Source organism: Anas acuta, chromosome 19 (genome assembly GCF_963932015.1).
Source record: "Anas acuta chromosome 19, bAnaAcu1.1, whole genome shotgun sequence".
NCBI lineage: Eukaryota > Metazoa > Chordata > Aves > Anseriformes > Anatidae > Anas > Anas acuta.
The window spans coordinates 10,707,105-10,724,947 of record NC_088997.1 but is presented as its reverse complement, the minus strand read 5'-3'; the positions used below and the strand labels follow the sequence as shown (position 1 = coordinate 10,724,947).

The 17,843-nt window shown below is 45.5% G+C and overlaps 1 protein-coding gene across 2 annotated transcripts in view; it reads left to right on the top strand.

Moving 5' to 3' along the window:
- Positions 1-2,750: 2,750 nt before the first annotated feature.
- CALN1 (calneuron 1) overlaps positions 2,751-17,843 on the top strand; it is a 157,491-nt gene continuing 142,398 nt past the window's right edge. For both annotated transcript variants that reach the window (XM_068656293.1, XM_068656294.1), the window contains exon 1: positions 2,751-4,918. The gene's annotated coding sequence lies outside the window, so the exon portion shown is untranslated. The remainder of the gene's footprint in view (positions 4,919-17,843) is intronic.

The window sequence follows — 17,843 nt, the reverse complement described above, 5'->3', positions numbered from 1 at the left end:
AAAAAACAAAACCTCTTTTAGTTTCTAATTCTGAACAGCCATTAGTTGGAGCCCAGTTACTGTTATTTTATGTGTCTTCATCATATCTCCTTGTGCTAGGGCTAGTAATGCCTGGTGTCCCACTGTCCTGCAAGCCCAAGAAAAGTTTTTTATAGGACTTGCACCTTTCAAAGGGTTCTCCTGCCTGACATGTACCAGGCTGCATCTACTTTGGCTGAGCATGACTATGCCTAATTCACCTAAATTGCTCCCAGGAATGCAGAAGCAACCGGGACAGACAGACACGTGCACATCCATGTGACATGAATGTAGTTTCATTTGCAAATCTGGGTGAAAATCATAATTTGAAAATGAATTAAAAATGCTTTGTGCTGGGAGATGAATGAGAACTTCCTCTGTGGCCTGAGCTTGGACATTTGTGACTTCGCCACATAACGGAGGGATTTGGAAAGTCACAAAATGGAGATACTGGGGGCAGATATATAAGAGTAGATTAAGAATCAGATCCTCCATGTATAGCTAGTTTGTTTGTTTGTTTGTTTCCAAATTCCTTTTGAAGTCCTAAGTAATCCCCTGTGATATTTGGAGAAAGCAAACAAGGTTTTCAAAGCTTTTCCTTTGAATTTAGGAGAGTAAAACTCTTCCTCTATGTTTCTGACATGTTTTATTCTCTTTGCTTTTTTCTCTTTACTGAAGGGCTCTAATTAGTCTGATTAATTGGAAATGCATATGCCTATTTTATTGGCCTAAAACAATATTGCACTTTCAGAGTCCCTTGTCTGCCCAGAACAGATACACTGAATCCTGCTTCCATGTCAGCAAAAAGAGAATTATTGTCTCGGATTATAAATTAATTAAATCAGATTTGGAGTCTCCAGACAGCATTGCTGCCCTGTAGCAATATGTTAAATCAATGAAACTCTCTAGCCCATACTGGAAACTTTGAGTGGGAGAAGGAGCAATGGGTCTTCCAGCCTTGAGACCTATGCAAGCAAGCAGATGGTTTGCCCTCCAGAAAATATGACACAGAGAGACAGGATGCAAGCCGGTGCATGAAAATTATGCGGTAATGACAGAAGTTGACACCACTTGGCTTGAGAATGGAAGAGCCTGCCCACCTGTGTGCTTGGCCACCCCTGGCTTTCCAGGCAGCCCCACCATTTGTGTCAGAGAAGATGTTTTTTTGGACAAGATCCTGCACAGCTCTGCATCTGGCTGATGGGTTTCCTGCAACCCCACTGCATGGATTGCATGTCATCCCCCTGCCCCCGTGCCCAGCACACCCTGCAAAACTGCGGTCAGACACAAGCATGTGGGGAAGGATGGCTGAGCTTCTCCTGGCTGGAGTAGGGCAGGGAGGTGCCCCATACAGGGCAAGCACTCCATGCTCGATGCGGAGTCTGCTTGCTCTCGGCTAATTACATGGAGCCAAGGTGGGTCTGATCCAACTTGGAAGCTCTTCTCACCTGAAAAGCCTTTGCTGTGGTGTTTTTTACATGTTGCTATAATACCCAGCTCTGTCTTTTCATCTTATCCTCAGAAACCCGCTGTTTTCCCCAGCGTCACAAGAAGCTCTCTGCTAACATCCTTGTAGTTAATAAAATCAAAGAGATGCCACTTCCATTAAGAAAGCAGCAACACACCAAGAGGAAAATGAGCTGCCAACTGCAGCCTTGCTCGGCAATGTCCTTCTCCCTGCTCTGCCTGTGAAACCCCAAGCACCCCAACAGACACCAAGACCCGCCAAGTCAATGGGAAAACTTGAGGGAGCAAGACTTTTGCCCAATGCATCTCCCTTTCTAAAATGGTAATGTGATGGCTGTCTGTCCTGATAAGGCAGAGACATGTCAGAATGTCACTTCTGAGATACCAAAGCAGAGCAGTGTCCATGTGTTAGCTGGGCTGGAGTTCAGCTCAGGATGTGTGAATCGGCCACATTTGCCCTCTGTTGACACAATGTCCTGATGCTTTGTGGGCACTGTGACACTGCAGGAGGGTGAAAAATAGGGGGCTGAGCACGTCTGTGAGAAATGGCAACTTTGGGTTTGGTCAGCTGGGTCTAACGCTGTTGGTACCTTGGTAATTCAAATATTTGCAAACACTGATTTCTGCCTCGGACAAAATATCTCCCTAGCTGTGAGCTTTCCAGGGGACTTGGTGCCCTGAAAGGACAAAACTGAATGAGGCCACGTGCAAGATTTAGGTTGCTGGAGAAAAGAAGCTTTGGACAAACCTTCCATGGATCAAACTTCACACCTAACACTGTCCGAAGAACGCAATGATAAAATCATGGTAAACGAGGACTCTCTTCAAAGTCACTGTCACTAAAAGTGGCTCTACAGGCAGTTTCTGGATCCTCCATCTGCACTGCAGCAGGAGACCTCCTGTGTCATGGCTGTGGCTCAGCCCCTTACAAAGAAAATAGAAGAGATGTAAAATTCAGAAGCAAACATCAAAAAAATCTCAGAATTCAGGGTCACATCGTGCTGAGGTTTATTTGCCCCTCACTACAGCCTGCATCTTGTGAGGAGCTCCTGAAAGCAGTGCTTCCTGCACAGCTTGGCAAAGTCAGCCACAAGCACTGTGCCCCGCAGCAATGACCAAACTGGAAATCAGATAGCAGGCAGCATCCCACTTAAACATGGCACACGTGGTCCACACTTCAGGCTACTTTCCAGTATCTCCAGAAAGAGATCTTTTAATTGAAAGCCTTAATGTTTCTCGTTATATTTAAAATTAGAGCGGAACGGCAATAAAATTGGTCATGGAATAGAGACAAGTTTTAAGAGAGAGAATGAAATGTATTTTTCATTTTTACATTGGAGCCCCCCCCTCAGAAACCCATGCACATATAATACGTCAGTGCAAGGATTAATAATTAAAGGAACAACAACCGCATGTCTCTGCGATGCACACGAGAAAGCAACAATTCAGGCTGGAGGCTGCACTCTCTGGGGACATGCTGTTTTTGCTGGCATTTCACCTCCGCGTGGTGCTCCTCCTTTATATAGAGAAATGCTTTCCTGCATCCTGTACCAAGGAACATATTGCCTAGTAATTTGCAGCTGATGGTTCACCTCAGCATTAACCTGGGAAATTGTATCCATGCTTGCCATCAGGTTGATTTTGGAAGTGTTCACACAGATCATAAGTGATTTGGATAGATGTGCTTTGGGGTGAAACCTTCCTGCCACTAGCAGGAACCCACTCAGTCTGGTGGTGCTGCTCCAGCTCACCAGACAGCCCGAGGGTGGTGCAACTCAGAGCTGCGGCTACCCAAGACTTGTGGAAAAGCAGGCTCCAAAACTGCTTTCTCTTGCCTCCCTAGAGCCAGATGGATGTCAACAGGCTACTGCGACGAGACGGAGCCTCTCCGTTCCTCAGCGTGGCCCTGGGCCAAGCAGACGCCTGAGCGCACCACTCTGCAGAGCTGTCCTGCAGCGCCATCCAGCACGCGCCCTCACCACGCTCAGGAGCACCTCACCGGGTGCTGAAGGCTCAGCCCCCAGGGCGTTGGTGTGCTTTGAAGCTCGAGTCCATCTCCGACTTGAATGCAGTTTCACCAACCAGGCCCCAACCATGATTTCTCTCCTTCCACATCTTTCCTTCCTCCATGTTGGTAGTCTCCTTGTTCATTAAAAAGAAAAAAACAACAAAAAAAAAAAACCTGCTAATTATCTCAGCAGCTTGGAACTGGGTTGCAGCATGGAATTAAAACCAGCTTTTCATTTTGGCATCCACAACCTTGTGTAATTAATAAGAAAAGAGAAAGCCAGAACATGCAGGTCAGCCCTGAGTGTGAGGAGGAGATTGATTGGACACAGCCAGCACCAGCCATGATGCTCCGAAGCTGGCCTCGGTGACGGTGGGTTGCATTTTGGGGCCAAACCAGGAAAAAAGAGGAGGAGATAAGGTTCTTTCTTTCCTGGTTGTTCCTCTTTGTTTTTTCTCATTTGAGCTTAAAGTCTGGACCAAGTCGAGCTCAATGCAAACCCTGGTTCTTTGCCACTCAGTCTTCTGCACCTCTTTGCTGGGGAAGGAATGGGAAAGCAATCTGTCAAGGCGTGACCACATGTTTTCACTGTGTGCCATGCTGAGAAGATCAGGATGCTCCAAGAGAGTCGACTGTTGGAGACGGATGCTTTGATGGAGATCTGCAAGACCCCTGAAGGAACCCAATGGCTAGGAAGTTGAAGGTGGGATCAGCACCACTTGCGCTCCTGACGGTGGCAGATCCTCTTCTGGGCACCTTGGCACAAACAAGTGGTCACCACGTCCAAACGGGAATGCTCCCGATGGCCATGCCATGCTGGGGTGACGCAGCCCTTCCCTGTGGCCACCCAGCGTGGGAGGGCAGAGCCTTTGGGCACCAACACTGGCATCCAGGAGAGGTGGTAGCACTAGGACAGAGGGGACAAGACCCTCCTCCCACCTTGCCAGAGCTGCCAGGAGCTCGTAGAAAGCAAACTTTCCTCCCTCCGTCTCGCCATGCTGCCAATAGCATCTCTGCTCGCGAGTGGCCGTGCCTGTTCTCCAAAGCATTGATTTACAATTTGTTGCTGCTGTCACCGAGGAACTCCCGCCGCTGCTTACTACGGGCTTGCTGGATTGCCAGGATGGTCCCGATGGGAGCCGAATTGCTGCTGGAGCTGGCAGGCCGGAGCAGGAGAGCATCGCTCCTGGGGAGCAACAACACCAAATTGGGGTTCTAGCCCTTTAAATCCGATCCGGTACTGGAAAAAAAAAGAGCGAGCAGGCAAGCAGGAGAGAGCCTTCAGACTCTTTTAATTAACGCTTGTACTCTATTCTGTCTTCCCAAGTAGCGGTAGACACTCTCGCTTCTTCCGGACGACCTCGGGGCTCGCCAGCACCACGGCATGGCTGGGGGCAGCCGCTCACCTGGGACCGGCGGCAGCAGGTACGCGCTGGGGGCCGGGGCTGCTGGCACGGCTTCTACCCCTCTCTCGCTCCCCCCGTTCTCCCTCTCTTTCCGTTTTTCTGGAGAGAAGTCCAAGGGCTTGCTGGCCGGCCGCCCGGTGTGGGCAGGGTTGCGCGGTGCCCTCCCGCAGCGCACCTGGGGACACGGGGCTCTGCCTCCTCCCCTCCGTTCCCTTTGCTTCCTTGGAAATAACTGCGTGCATGCCCTAGGCGCTTTTATTCCTTCCTCTTTAAATCAAAGAGCTGCCATTCGGTGGAAGATAAGTTGGGTTACCTATCGCACAAATCACCGGAGAAGTTGCTCCCTGCCACTCTCCTCCAGTTGCCCCCGTGGCCACTGGCTCCTCTCCCCGCTGCCTTCCCTTGCACCAGGTGAAGAGAGTTTTACCACGTCCTTCCATGCGCACTGCACTATCAATGCAGAGTGTTTCTGAGGAAGCTGGGTCCTAGGGTTTAGGAGCAGTGGTGTTGTATTTGTTCTGGAGTTTCTGCTCAGCGGCATAACCCACGGCAGCTTTCTCTGGGCTTATAAATTGCCCTTCGGTGGGAACATCGTGCACGGAGAACATTTAACTGCTAACTAGCACATTTGCCAATTGATTTTTCTCTCCCCCTCTGCGCCTAACTGAGTGATCTCTTCATTTATATTTCTACACACCAGAGCTTTTTCTTCAAATTATGTATTGCAGCTCCTTCCTCACCATCTCTGCAAGTGTCTCTGTGCATGTTTGGGATCCCCCGAGCTTAATGAGAGATGGCTTTTCTCCTTGCAGATGGGTCCCAGGTGAGCAAGGGTCCCAAGGAGCCCTCTTCCCCGCAAGGGGCTCTGCCAGGAAAACATTTGTCCTGGTGCCTAGCTGAGGTTAATAACACTTTTGACAAATAGCAGACCTCCTCGAGGCTTGAATTAGGGTTGAAAAAGCAGCCACTAATCTCCTTGAGAAGTGCTAGATTGTGGCCACCGCTCCCCGTAAATCAGGGGACAAGCAGTTTATGTATGGCATGTTGAGATGTTAGCACAGCAAAAAAAAACTTTCATTAATCCACCAGCAAAAACTCCAGCTAGCTGTCATTTTGGAGGGCAGTGAGCTTGTTGAGGAGATGTTGTGAAGTCAGAATATCTTAAAGCACCTGGGAATTTTGGGGCTGTACAGCAGGGACAGAGAACCGGGCTTCTTGTCTGCAACAATAACTGCTGTAAGTGAAAGAGGGATGGGACAGGGAAACTTCCAAGTGAGCAAGGGAAACAGAGCTGTGTGTCAGTATGTGATCAGCTGAGCAAGTGCACCTGGAGGTATCAGGTGTTTTGTGGGCAGCAATATGTTTCAACTTGAGCAGTCGAAGAAATAAACTCAGAGAGGAGGAGATGCTGCTGGCAAGCAAAAACAAAGATGCTGGGGCAGAGAGAAATCTGTAGCACGGGCTCCCTGGTTAATTCATAGGGGTGCAGGACTGTAAATAAATGCTGTGTGCCCCAGGGATATGCATTTATTGGTTTTCCTGGTCTGTGTTCATTTTGTCAGTGGCTCTCATATTGTTGTTGTAATGCATGCTGGTGGTGGTTTGTTTGTGACTTTGGGTGACAAGATGAGGGAGCACGGCCCTTGCGACCGAGATGCAGGATAATAGCTGCCTTGTTTCCAGCTTGCAGCAGGAGAACGAGTGACCTGGCAAGGAAACCTGAAAGTGCCTTTAGTTCCATGGCTACAAAACCTGGCTTGGGGATCTGAGCAGGGCTGCAGTTGAACTTGGACAAGAAATGGGTTTCAAAATCCACTAGCTGTCATTGATGGCTGCGGGTGGGCAAAGGAGATGCAACAGTGGAGGGGACCCCTTGGGTCAGAGCCCCCCCACACTGCAAGGGGCAGCAGCCAGTGATGGGGAGATGCTCTCCACCGTGTGGCATCTCATGCACCCCCAAGAAGTGCCCCGGTAAGCCCTGTGCCACCGGGAGGGCAAGCAGTGGTGGTGGTGGGATGAAAAAGCCACCCACAAATACAAGCAGGCAGAGATGAATAGAGCAAAACGTACATCTTGGTTCAGCAAAGTGACTCAAGCCTCGCAAGCATGCAGAGGGTGGGGAGTAATTATTTATAGTGCCATCAGCAGAAATAATAGAATGAAATGAAGGACTGAAAAGTTTTGCTGACTATCAGGGAACACATCCTGGCATGGGCTGACGTTTCCCAGGCCCAGACCTTTGCATCTCTTGCGCTACCGAGCTTGCAGCCTGGAGCCCGGTGCTGGTGGTGGCCGGTGCCAGCAAACCCTTGCCAGGGTGGGACCCCACCGAAGACAGATGGGGAGTATGGAGGAGCCGAGCTGAACCTGTGTGGAGGATGGGATTTAAAAGCGAAATATGGCTTCCACTCAGGGTCACCTCTGACATCTCAGCTGGGATTTTTCTCCTTGTTGATATTTGGACAAGAGCACAGTGAGTGGTGCTCTGCAGCAGGGGAGGGCTGGGTTTGGGTTCCCATTCTATTTCCATGAATGCTGAGATTAAAACACAGGGAAAGAAAGCCATTTTTGAGATCAGCAGTTAGCGTAATCCGGTACATTGTCCTCTGTAATTAAACTCTGTATTTTGCGTTTCAATAATGCTCTTGAACCATCATGACAAAAGGAATTAGAAGGATTGGCAGACAGACCCAGGCAGAGAATTGCTCACCTGGCATCACTCAAATTAAAGGTGACCTGCATAAGATTTTCTTTTCCAAATTGAGAAAATTGAGTTTGGGCTCTTCTTTGTGGCTTTGTGGTGATGGATAGGCCTCTTTTTTTCTTTTCTTTCTTTTCTCTGGTTACAAATGATGAGTAGCATCAAGCTTGTCTCCCCCTCTTTGGGTAGATGTGTTGGAGGGCTGCTGTGGGTGGAAACTTGAATCCCATCAGGCAGCCAGCCCCCAGTATATTTGGTATTTGGTCTCCAACATCCTGCAAAAATTAACCAGGCAATAAGTTTTCTGTAAGCTCGTTCCTCCATCTGTGCTTCCCCCAGGCTACCTGATAACACAAGAGACCAGTCTACGAGTGGGCACAAAGATCAGAGCTTCACAGAAGTCCCAAAGGGCAATTTGCTCTGTCTTGTCCTGCTTGTCAATCTCCTATCCAAGATTTTCCTTCTACACACAAGACCTGAATTTCTGAAGAAAGAGAAAGAAAGTAATTCTTTTTTATTGTAGGTAATAACCTCTCCCACTCTGTCTAGTCCGTACACTGGAAAAAGCAGAAACACAAAAGGCACAGCTCTCATTTTTGCTTTTTCTTTGCCAGCCACCTTTAAACAAAAGAAAAATAGCAGGGTATCTAGAGCAGGAAGGGACCAAAATGGATCTGACTGAGATAAAACCTAAATTTGCTCTTTCTAGCTGCTAGACTCTAATACATTCTTCTATTCAGAACAAGGGACATATGTCAACCCTATTCTACATCTCTGGCAGGATATTACAGTTTGAATTAGTATGATAAATTAAAAATAGTCGTAAAATTCTACAAAGGTCTTAAATCGTAAAAATGTATTGCATGAATGAAATTGCATAGTTATTAAGCGACGTGTTTGAGATATAAACATTAGCGTGGCACCGCAGTCTAGAGGGAAGAGAGCAGTGAGGGCCAGGGACACGGGGTAATCCAGATGTGGGGTTATCTTTGCTGATCATCTGTGTGGTTTAGCTGGATTCAGGTGGCCTTTGAGGGTAGGCTAATCCACCATCTGCTGCTGTATTTCTTCTTTGATTTTTATCCTTTTTTTTTTTTTTTTTTCTTGGGGATTCTGATACGGTTTTCCCCTTTGAACATAAGCTACTTTTAGTGTATTAGCTAAAACCTACATTTTAATGGAAAGAGGTAAGAGACTGCATGGACAATGTAAAACGTGTTTTCCACGACCACCCAGAGACTGCCAAAAATCAATCGTCTACTAGAGGCTGATCTTTAAATAAAGTTAAGCCAATTGTATCAGAAGCCCTGGGGGTCCTTGAAAGCAGATTTTCAAGAGAGTCACGTATAGATGATGCCCAGTTTGATATAGGTTTCACGCTTCAAATCCTTTTGTGCTGGGACCTGGTTTGCTCATGAACTGAATTACTCTGAATCTGGCTCTTACCAAAGCATTGACTCCAGACTGAGAGCTGCCCAAGTGTTTGGGAGCTGGACTCACTGTTTCAAAGTGGATTAATTGATTCTTCGGGGTTTCACATGCTTTACTGGAAGCTGGCAGGATGTCCCTAGGTGGTTTTGCAGAAGTTTCTCTTGGAGGGCTGTATTGCAAGAGTAAGAACAGGAATGGTCTGGCACACACAGAACTGTAAATGAAACAAGAATGTATTTTAAATGTATTTTTCTTTTTGCTCCATCATAAATACACTTTGGCGAAATGATCTATGAAGCTGGGAGAGGATTAACTTGAGAAGAGTAAAGGTCTTCCAGGGTTTAAGAAGGAGAAAGTTCCTATGCTGCAGGACAGGCATCCTTGGGGAGGTGACACAAGTCTGACTGCCCAAGGGATGCCCCCTGTTTCTATGATGCCCACCACCACTGACACCACGTAATGACTCCAGAGTTGCAGCCATGCCCAGGAAGAGAAATCCCGAGTGTGTTGGCTTTGGGGGGGGGATCGGCTGGTGGCTCCTGGAAAGGGCAGAAGTTCAGGTTGATGGTGGAGATGAAGCTGTTATGTGTTACAACAAGTGAATTAAAACCCCTAAATGGATTATAAGGCATGCATTGTGGCATTGCCTAAAAGCCTCTGTTAGCACCCCTTGGTAACGCACACCAGTCCGTGCAGTGCCGATGGGCAGAACGTTGTGCAGCCACAGGACATGTGCTCCTCCTGCAGCACGATGCCCCAGGACATGGTGGGGCACCCCGGTGTCAGGAACAGCCAGGAGTTTGCTGCTCCCATCCCACGGAGACCAATCCTAAGGCTGTCTGCTTTCTGAGTCTCTGATGACCGTACAGAGTGGGAAGAAGATTGAGATGTTACAGAGAAGCCTCACCCTTGACAAACAAGTTGAAAGAGTAGGTTGATTCTTTTCTCCATCAGATTGGACCACAGACTGAAAGTGCTATTTTGTCCTGTGACCTGCTGATTGAGGAAACAAAATGATGTGGTGCTGTCATCAAGAAGTCTGATAAATATTTTATTTCCTCCTGAAATATCATTTATGAGAGATGCTGGCTTTCTGTGGGGTACAAGAAGAAGATGGATCTATGGAAAATACTGTCACTGCTCTTTATGACCTAGCTGAACTGTGTAACTTCAACAAGGGGTTTCATGAAATGATACGGACTTACATCATTTTTGGCACAAAAAACAAGAAGGACTCTACCTCAGGTCTCATTTAATGCCTGAGAAAACAATTACAGGCCTAGACAGGCTAAGAGCAACCAGAAGCTCAAGGAAGAAAGGAAGAGGTCCTGCTAATCCCCCGGTAACACTGACCCTACTTCTGCCCCATGCCAGCTCCTAGAAACCCATCAGATGATGTTCTGGGCCTGAGATGGACCTCCCAAACTGCGTGAAGATGATGCAGGGTCAGCTGCAACTTGGCAAAAACCACTGGTGCAGGCAAGCCTTGGCAATCATATAATGAGTGTTCTAATGAGAAAGTCCCAGGCAGAATGGCACAGCTGCAATGTGTCCGTGCATATCCATGACCAAGATGGCACAGAAGTGCCTGGGACCCTGCAGGCAGATGTGGGTCTGCAGACCTTGGTCCCCACATGTGTCAGCCTGCTGTCACGTTGGCATAGGCCCATAGCATTCTCCAAGCACTGGTAATTTTCTGGCTTTTCCTGTCGATGACACAGCGAATGCTTGGAATTCTGAAGTCACTTTTGATTTCTTCTGATTGGTGGTTTGGCTTTTTAGCAGAGGGAAAAAAAGACAAGTGTTTTTGAAGACAAGTCCGTGGAAGTCCCTGAAAACAAACAAACAAAGAAACAAAAACGTATTTTTTTGTTATAATGTGCTTAAGCCAGATTAATCATAGAGGATATTAAAGAACTGACTAGCTGAATTTCATAGAGTGAATTATGAAAAGAACCTGCTCTGTGCAAAGCATAGGGTCACATTTGATGACTCACTAGGCTTTTTCTTGACTATTAGTTGAATGCTTTATGTCCAAAATGTGATCCACATAAAATTGGTGCAGTCTGATGGAGAACATCTTCTAGCTCTCAGTGTCCAGCAGCTACAGAAGGAAACATTCCCTTCTATGTCAGCAAAAAAAAAGCCACATAGTCTCAGGGCAATGTTATGGGAACTCTGTGCCTTGACATAGCTGCTATACATAGCGAGAACAAATTCCCATTTCACCTAATATCCTGGTATATCCTGCAGGTGCAGCATATACCTTCTCTTACAACTTTCCGCCTTCTGTTGGATACTCATGAACACTTCCTGAGCTGGAAGCTATGTCTATTGCATTTTCAGTGAATTATTTAATTCCTTCTTGAGCCTATTTCTGCTTTTGACCACCATGAAGTCTTCCAGCAAAAATTCTACAACATAAGCGTACATTCTTTGCAAAAATACTTCCTTTCACTTCTTTAAAATCTGCTTTTGGTAATTTCATTGGATACTTCCTAGGTCTGGTGCTGTGAGAAGCAGTATGTATTTGTTCCCTATTGACCTTCCCCATGATGTTGAGGATCTGATAAAATTCTGATTTGATAAGTGTCTCCTACGTCCTTTTCAACCACTTCTTTGCCAGATTGAAGGGTCCTAATGTGTTAGTCTATTTTTGTACAGAAGCTGTTCTCTGGCTTTGTTCAACGTCAGTTCCTTCCTCTGACCCTTTCTCACTCCGTTATTTCCTTTCTGGGATGCACTGAGCAGAAATGTGTACATCACGAAAGCGCACAATGGATTCAGACAGCAGCATAGTTTCAATTTTGTTCTCTATTTCTTTCCCAGCAACCACTTGCATTATATTTAATCATGGTTATGTGAACTTTGAGTTTATGTTTTCAAGGAACTAGCCGTATTCTTCCCAGTAACTCATTCCTGAATAGTAATCACTAGTTCAGGGCTTACCATATTGTAGGTAGACTACAGGCTATTTTTCTCAATGTGCATTATTTTGTGCTGTTTGGCACTGAAATTCAGCTCTTATTTTATTTGTGAGATATTGCGTTTTGTGATTTTATTTATTTATGTATTTAACTGCTGCAACCAGTTCTGGTTTGACTATCCTGATTAATTTTGTACCACTAATAAATTTTGTCATCTCACTCGTCACACACTCACAGTCCCCAGATCATTTCTTAATAAATGAGTAGATCTATTGGACAGGCCTCTCAGGGACTGCCATAGGATGCTTCTTTCATTATGAAAACAGATTATTTATCTGTTTCTTGCCTTCATTTCCCACCTCTTTCATAATGAAAAACAATGCAAACAATTCATTTAACCTTTCTGCTATGACCTGTCTCTCTTGAGTATGCTTTTTATGCAGTGATCATCTATCAGCCACACCACCTCTCTGGCAAAACTCCTTCCCCTAATGTTTCTGAAGAGGTTTTATTGTTACCTTTTATGTCTCTAGCAAGTTGTTGCTCAAAACCCTTTTTGGCCTGCCATATCATTCTTTTCCATGCAATTTGTCACGTTCAGGAATCTATTTCCTCTCTTGAGCATGACTTGGGCTTTTCAAGAAATGCCTTTTAACTCCTACTCCACTGTGTAGCTGCACAAACTTTTTTAACTCTGCTTTGTTTGTCAGTGTATGTTTATTCCAGGCTTGCAATATGGAGTTTTAAAACTGTTATTTTACACTTCTAACTGCTCCTTGCAATTTCTTCTCAAGCAGCTTCTTCATTTTTGATGTACTTGTCATTTTTAAGGTCATATGAGCAACACTTACATCTTGAAGTAGGTCCTGGGCATTTTAGAATCAGACTGAGAGCTGCTTTACTGTGTCTGGACTTGGTGATTTTAGCTCTGCCAGTCAGTTATTTATGATAGTCAAATATTATTTTAGATGTCATGCCTCAAGTGAGATATAGAGGTAGCCTACGCTGCATGTCTTCGCATTGCAGAGCTGCGCCAGTCAGCATCATTCCAGCCAAATCCAAGTGACAGCTGCATCCATATCCCCACCCAAATGGGGATCCCCATTCTTTGACTTCTGACTGTTGCAAAAATATTGAAGGCAACAGCTCTGAACACTGCTCTACACTTCTCCTGACTTTGTATGGTACTGATAAATCAACAACAGAAGTAGCTGGTTTCCCCTTCCCAAAACCAGCTGGCAGCAATTCCAGCTGCCAGTTGGAGATTGCTTATAGTGCCTCCTTAGCCACCAGTCTGCAGAAGATGGAGCCATGAGGCAGAACTTGGAGTTCAGCCCTTTGCACCATTTGTGCATACCACTTTGACCCAAGGCAAGCTCTATTATTTTCCTTTGTTTCTAAGCCACATCTCCATAAAGCAACAGAACTATTCAGTGGTAGAATGCACCATATTGAATGAAGTTATATTATTAACATCAACTTTTCTACGGACAATTAAAAAACCCTTTAATTTTGAAAACACTGCTACACTGCTGTGTCAGTGGTCATATTAGAGGCAGCAGGACTATTCAAGCACGCCTAAATTAAGTAATAATTGAAATGTTTGAAAGAAAATGAGTATGATTGTCAGGGTCAGACTTAAATATGTTTTGCTAACATCTTGCAGGAAAAAAAATAAAGATAAAAATTACAGTGCTGTGTGAGAGATGACTGGGTTCTATTTCAAAGTAAATAAGTAGAGCAGGGAATAGAGAGGGAGAACACACAAGAGCACAGTGAATAATATGTATAACCAAATGAAAGATTTTGCACAGTTGTACAGTATGAGGTACAACTTCAGAATATAAAAACAGAAAATATCTAGTTCACACACACACACCAAAAAAAAAAATCCACCCACAAGAATGTTTAACAGAACATTCAACTACAATATACAACCCATCATTTTAGAACATATTTTTAACATATGCAATTGGGGAAATGAAGCACCTTTTGATAAATAACATCTTAAAGTGCTGCTGCACAATAACATAAATATTGAAAAAGTTGTTTTGAAGAACTTAGCTAGTGTAGCTAGCAAAGTCCTGATGCCGAAAAACATAACTTCAATAAAGTACCTTAAATCAATGGCACATGGACACATGTTGAGGTTAAGCAAATGTACTGGTGTTTCCGTAAATCCTCGCACTTGCATTCTTGAGCCAGGGCAAAGCTTTGTTCATGCATCTAGAATACCAGGGCAGTCCTTTCTGCTTTGCTGCTGATTTCAGCAGGAACACCAATTGCTCCATACTGTAGCATTCACCAGTTTACTCTTACTACAGCATAGAACAACTTCCAGAGGAGCGTTACTCAAGATACTAAAAAGAGGGTTTTGGTTTTCAACATGTCAAGCACAGTTCTACCATGTTTCTGAATGCTGGGCTGAAACTTTATCGTTATTAGAGTTCTGAGGACACTAATTGCCATAAGCAGCCTCACCTGGATTCCACCCATGGTCTCGCAGCCTATTTAAGCTCAGTGCCAGGCCTTCAGGCCCTGTGTGAGGTGTGCTGGAGACATGTCTGTGGCTGGCTGGTTTCTGCCTACTGGAAGCTCTCAGACCTGTTGTAGATAATTGTTCTTCAACCCTGTCTCCTAAATGGCTCCCAGGCTCACCCTGCAGCTCTGTTTCCAGGCTTCTGACTGAGCGCCAGGGGTGGACCTTGGTCCTAGTTTCTCACCTTATCTGATGTTGTCCCTTGATCCTGTTACTAATGCTCATCTCTGCTCATTGTATTCAGGTCCTGTGGTTGGTGAGCCAGAACCCCTGGCTTCTGGTTCTTTTCTCCCATCATGTAGGTGATACACCTCTGCTTCTCCCTGACAAATCCATTCTTGACCAAACGTTTCATCACTGATTCTCTCCTGCTAAGTTGATTCATGTATAAATAGTAGTGGTGTGGATTGGGGTTGAGCGCAGTTTTGAGGCTATAACTGAATCTATGGGTATTGGGAGTAATATGTGAAAATGAGGTTGGAGAAGCATCATTAGCTAGATGGATGAGCATATTTGTGTGCTAAAGTAACTACAGAGTACCATCCAATTAAGCCAGGACATCTCCTGTATGCCAAGGTCTTGATTTGTGTAGCGCATTGATAGTGACTGAAACTCTGAGTTTCAACTAGCTATTTGCTGTTCTACGTTTATTTCATTGGACTTCCAGTGTTGCCATCATAATAAATACCTACTAAAACTCTGCTTAGATCCAGCCCTGCCACAGTTTGACCTAAACCCTCTTTCATCTTCCTTGCTGCTGCCTGCGCTCTGGGTTGGGTCTCTGAGGATGGGATCCACCTGCCCTGTGCAGGGTGATGAACTAGTGGTTCCACACTCACAGCAGCATCCCAGGCAAATTAGCCTCAGCACACAGCAGTTGTGTTAGAGAAGTCGGGTGAAAGGGAGCAGTAATAATCTCCAAGTTCTGCCAACAAAATCCCCTTCAATTCTGTTGTTGTCTTCTTGCCTTTTTTTTCCCCCTCTCCATACCTTGGCAAGACTCTTTCCTGTTTTTCTTTCATTACATGGCAAATGCACAATGTGAACAGGAGGTCATGTACTCCAAATCCTCGTTTTATATTTTTTCTGACGTTGCCAGTTGCTTTTTCTAAAGACTATGAATAATGTGCAAACTCCTTTTGGGTAACAGTTATAATTAGATGCTTTCTAAATTTCCAAGAGCTTTGAAGTTCTTAGCACACTCCTTTCCTAATATCCTGTGGCTCCGTATTTATGCTAATAAACTGAGTTGCATCCAATTGACCCTAGAACTGCTGCCCTGCAGCAGGTTTGGAGTTTAGTATACAAAGGCAAAAAGGAATAGTTGGAATGTAAGATCCAGTGTGAGTATCCCACAATGTCTGGATTTATAGGGAAATAATATTTCTGAAAAGTCTTGCCAGGCTGATCTCCCTGGGCAAGATTTTGCACCCAGTGTATTTCAAAATGCATTGCTGTGGAAACCACTGCCAAATGATGATGTCAGGCTGATGTCAGGCAAGAAAGGCTCTCCTCTCCCTGCAGATGCTTCTGCGGTGTAGTTGTCTTGTCTTGTGGCTATTGCCATTTCCACGCAGCAAGTAATTTCTTCCAGGGAACTCCACAGGGAGCTTTCCTTGTGCAAATGTTCTCCCAGGAGAGCTTTCAGCATCAGCCCAGGTAGAGAGGAAGAAATAAGAAGTCTCTGTTTCAGATCTGCGTGGAGAGATAAACGCAGGTAGGTGGACAGGAAAAATATGATGTGCTGCCCATGAAAGTACAAGTGAGTGAACTTCCAAATAGATGGGGGTGAAAGAAGTATAGGGAAGGAAAAAAATGTCATCTACATTAAAACAAAGCCAACAGCTATTTTCCTCTGCCAAAATGGTACCTTCTGGTTTTGGTTTGAAAATGTAGTTTTGGATCAGCTGACAGTTCTTGAATTTAGTGAATTCAGACTGAGGGAAATGGTTCACTTTTCAGTAGATTATTTCAGTTTGCATGAGAATTTCTCCAGCGGGTAGAGTGAGGAGCTGAATAACGCACAGCTCTGGGGTGGGAGCAAACAAGCCAGCAAGGCCTGCTGGAGACAGCAGAATCAGCTGCAAACCCAAGCAAGTCCAAGCTCCAGGCTGCAGTACAGGTCCTGTCCATGACCCCCTTCTCCTGCCCCCAGGCAGGCTGGATGTCTTGTGGTTCTTGACCGTGTGAAGGCTGTGATGTGCAGTCCCTTGGGTCAGGGATCTGCGCCAGCTCTGCTGATCCAATAGTGAGTCAGAAGGTGGGCTGTGCTGCCTGAAGGCATCTCTCTGTTCGTTTTGAAAGAAGGTCTTGAGCCAAGGACTCTTGTTTCCTGCTGGAGTTGCCTTGAAGCTTGTCATGTCTTTGGGTGGATATTCCTAAGGTTTTCCTGCTGATGCTTTGCACTGTATAAATATTTGAATATTGATTGCTTGTGAAGAATAACAGTCTGCCTGCTTTTTCCTAGCAGGACAAGATGTATGGGTTCTACTCTGTCCTGATGAGTACTTAAGCATTTCTCATCATGTGAGCTAGGAAAAGACTAGCTCCTGGTTTCTGATAGCTTAGGCCTTGCACTTTGCTGTTCTGCAAGTGACCAACTGAGCTCTTAGACATGGGTCACACACCTCCCGTGGGAGTGGCTGAACTGGACAGGGCTTGCAGCTGAAAGGAATGCAGCAACCACCTCCTCACTGCAGTGAGCAGTGGTTTCTGGTGAACTTAGCTGTTCTTGTCAAATGTTCTTGGCCTTTATCAAGTGCCAGAAAATGAAGTGTTTTTGCATTAGTCACAATCTTTTGTCAGGTTTGCTTTTTCTTCATTGGCTTAGAGCCGCACATAAATTTGGGACTGGAGCAAGCTGAACTTTAACTTTAGGTTCTGCCACTGAAAAATCATTTGCATGACCCTATGTTGTCATTGATGCTTGGATGGACTGAAGATGGCAAAGGCTGGGGGGGCTTTCTCTTTACCATTGCACAATAGGGCACACGAGCTGCATGTTGTGCATTTCAACAGCAGACACACAGTGTTTGTTCCAGCCACAGATTTGCCTTTATAGAGGCTATTGCCCAGCCTGAATGGTGCCTGGAAGTGCCTACTAAGGGAGCATTATTCCTGAGCAGAGAGGTATGCCTGTGGTGGTGTACTGCCGTCCCTGCCAGAAGCAGAATTCCAGGTTATGACCGGCCTTCTCACTGCTCCAGGTGCCAAGTGCACTTCTTCAACCTGTTATCCAAGTTAGAGAGAGGGTGGCATAGGCATAAGAAAAATCCTTACATCAAAGTCCCTGGAAGCCCTGGTAGTCACCTTGGATGCTGTTGAATAGCTGATGAATAAACGTGTT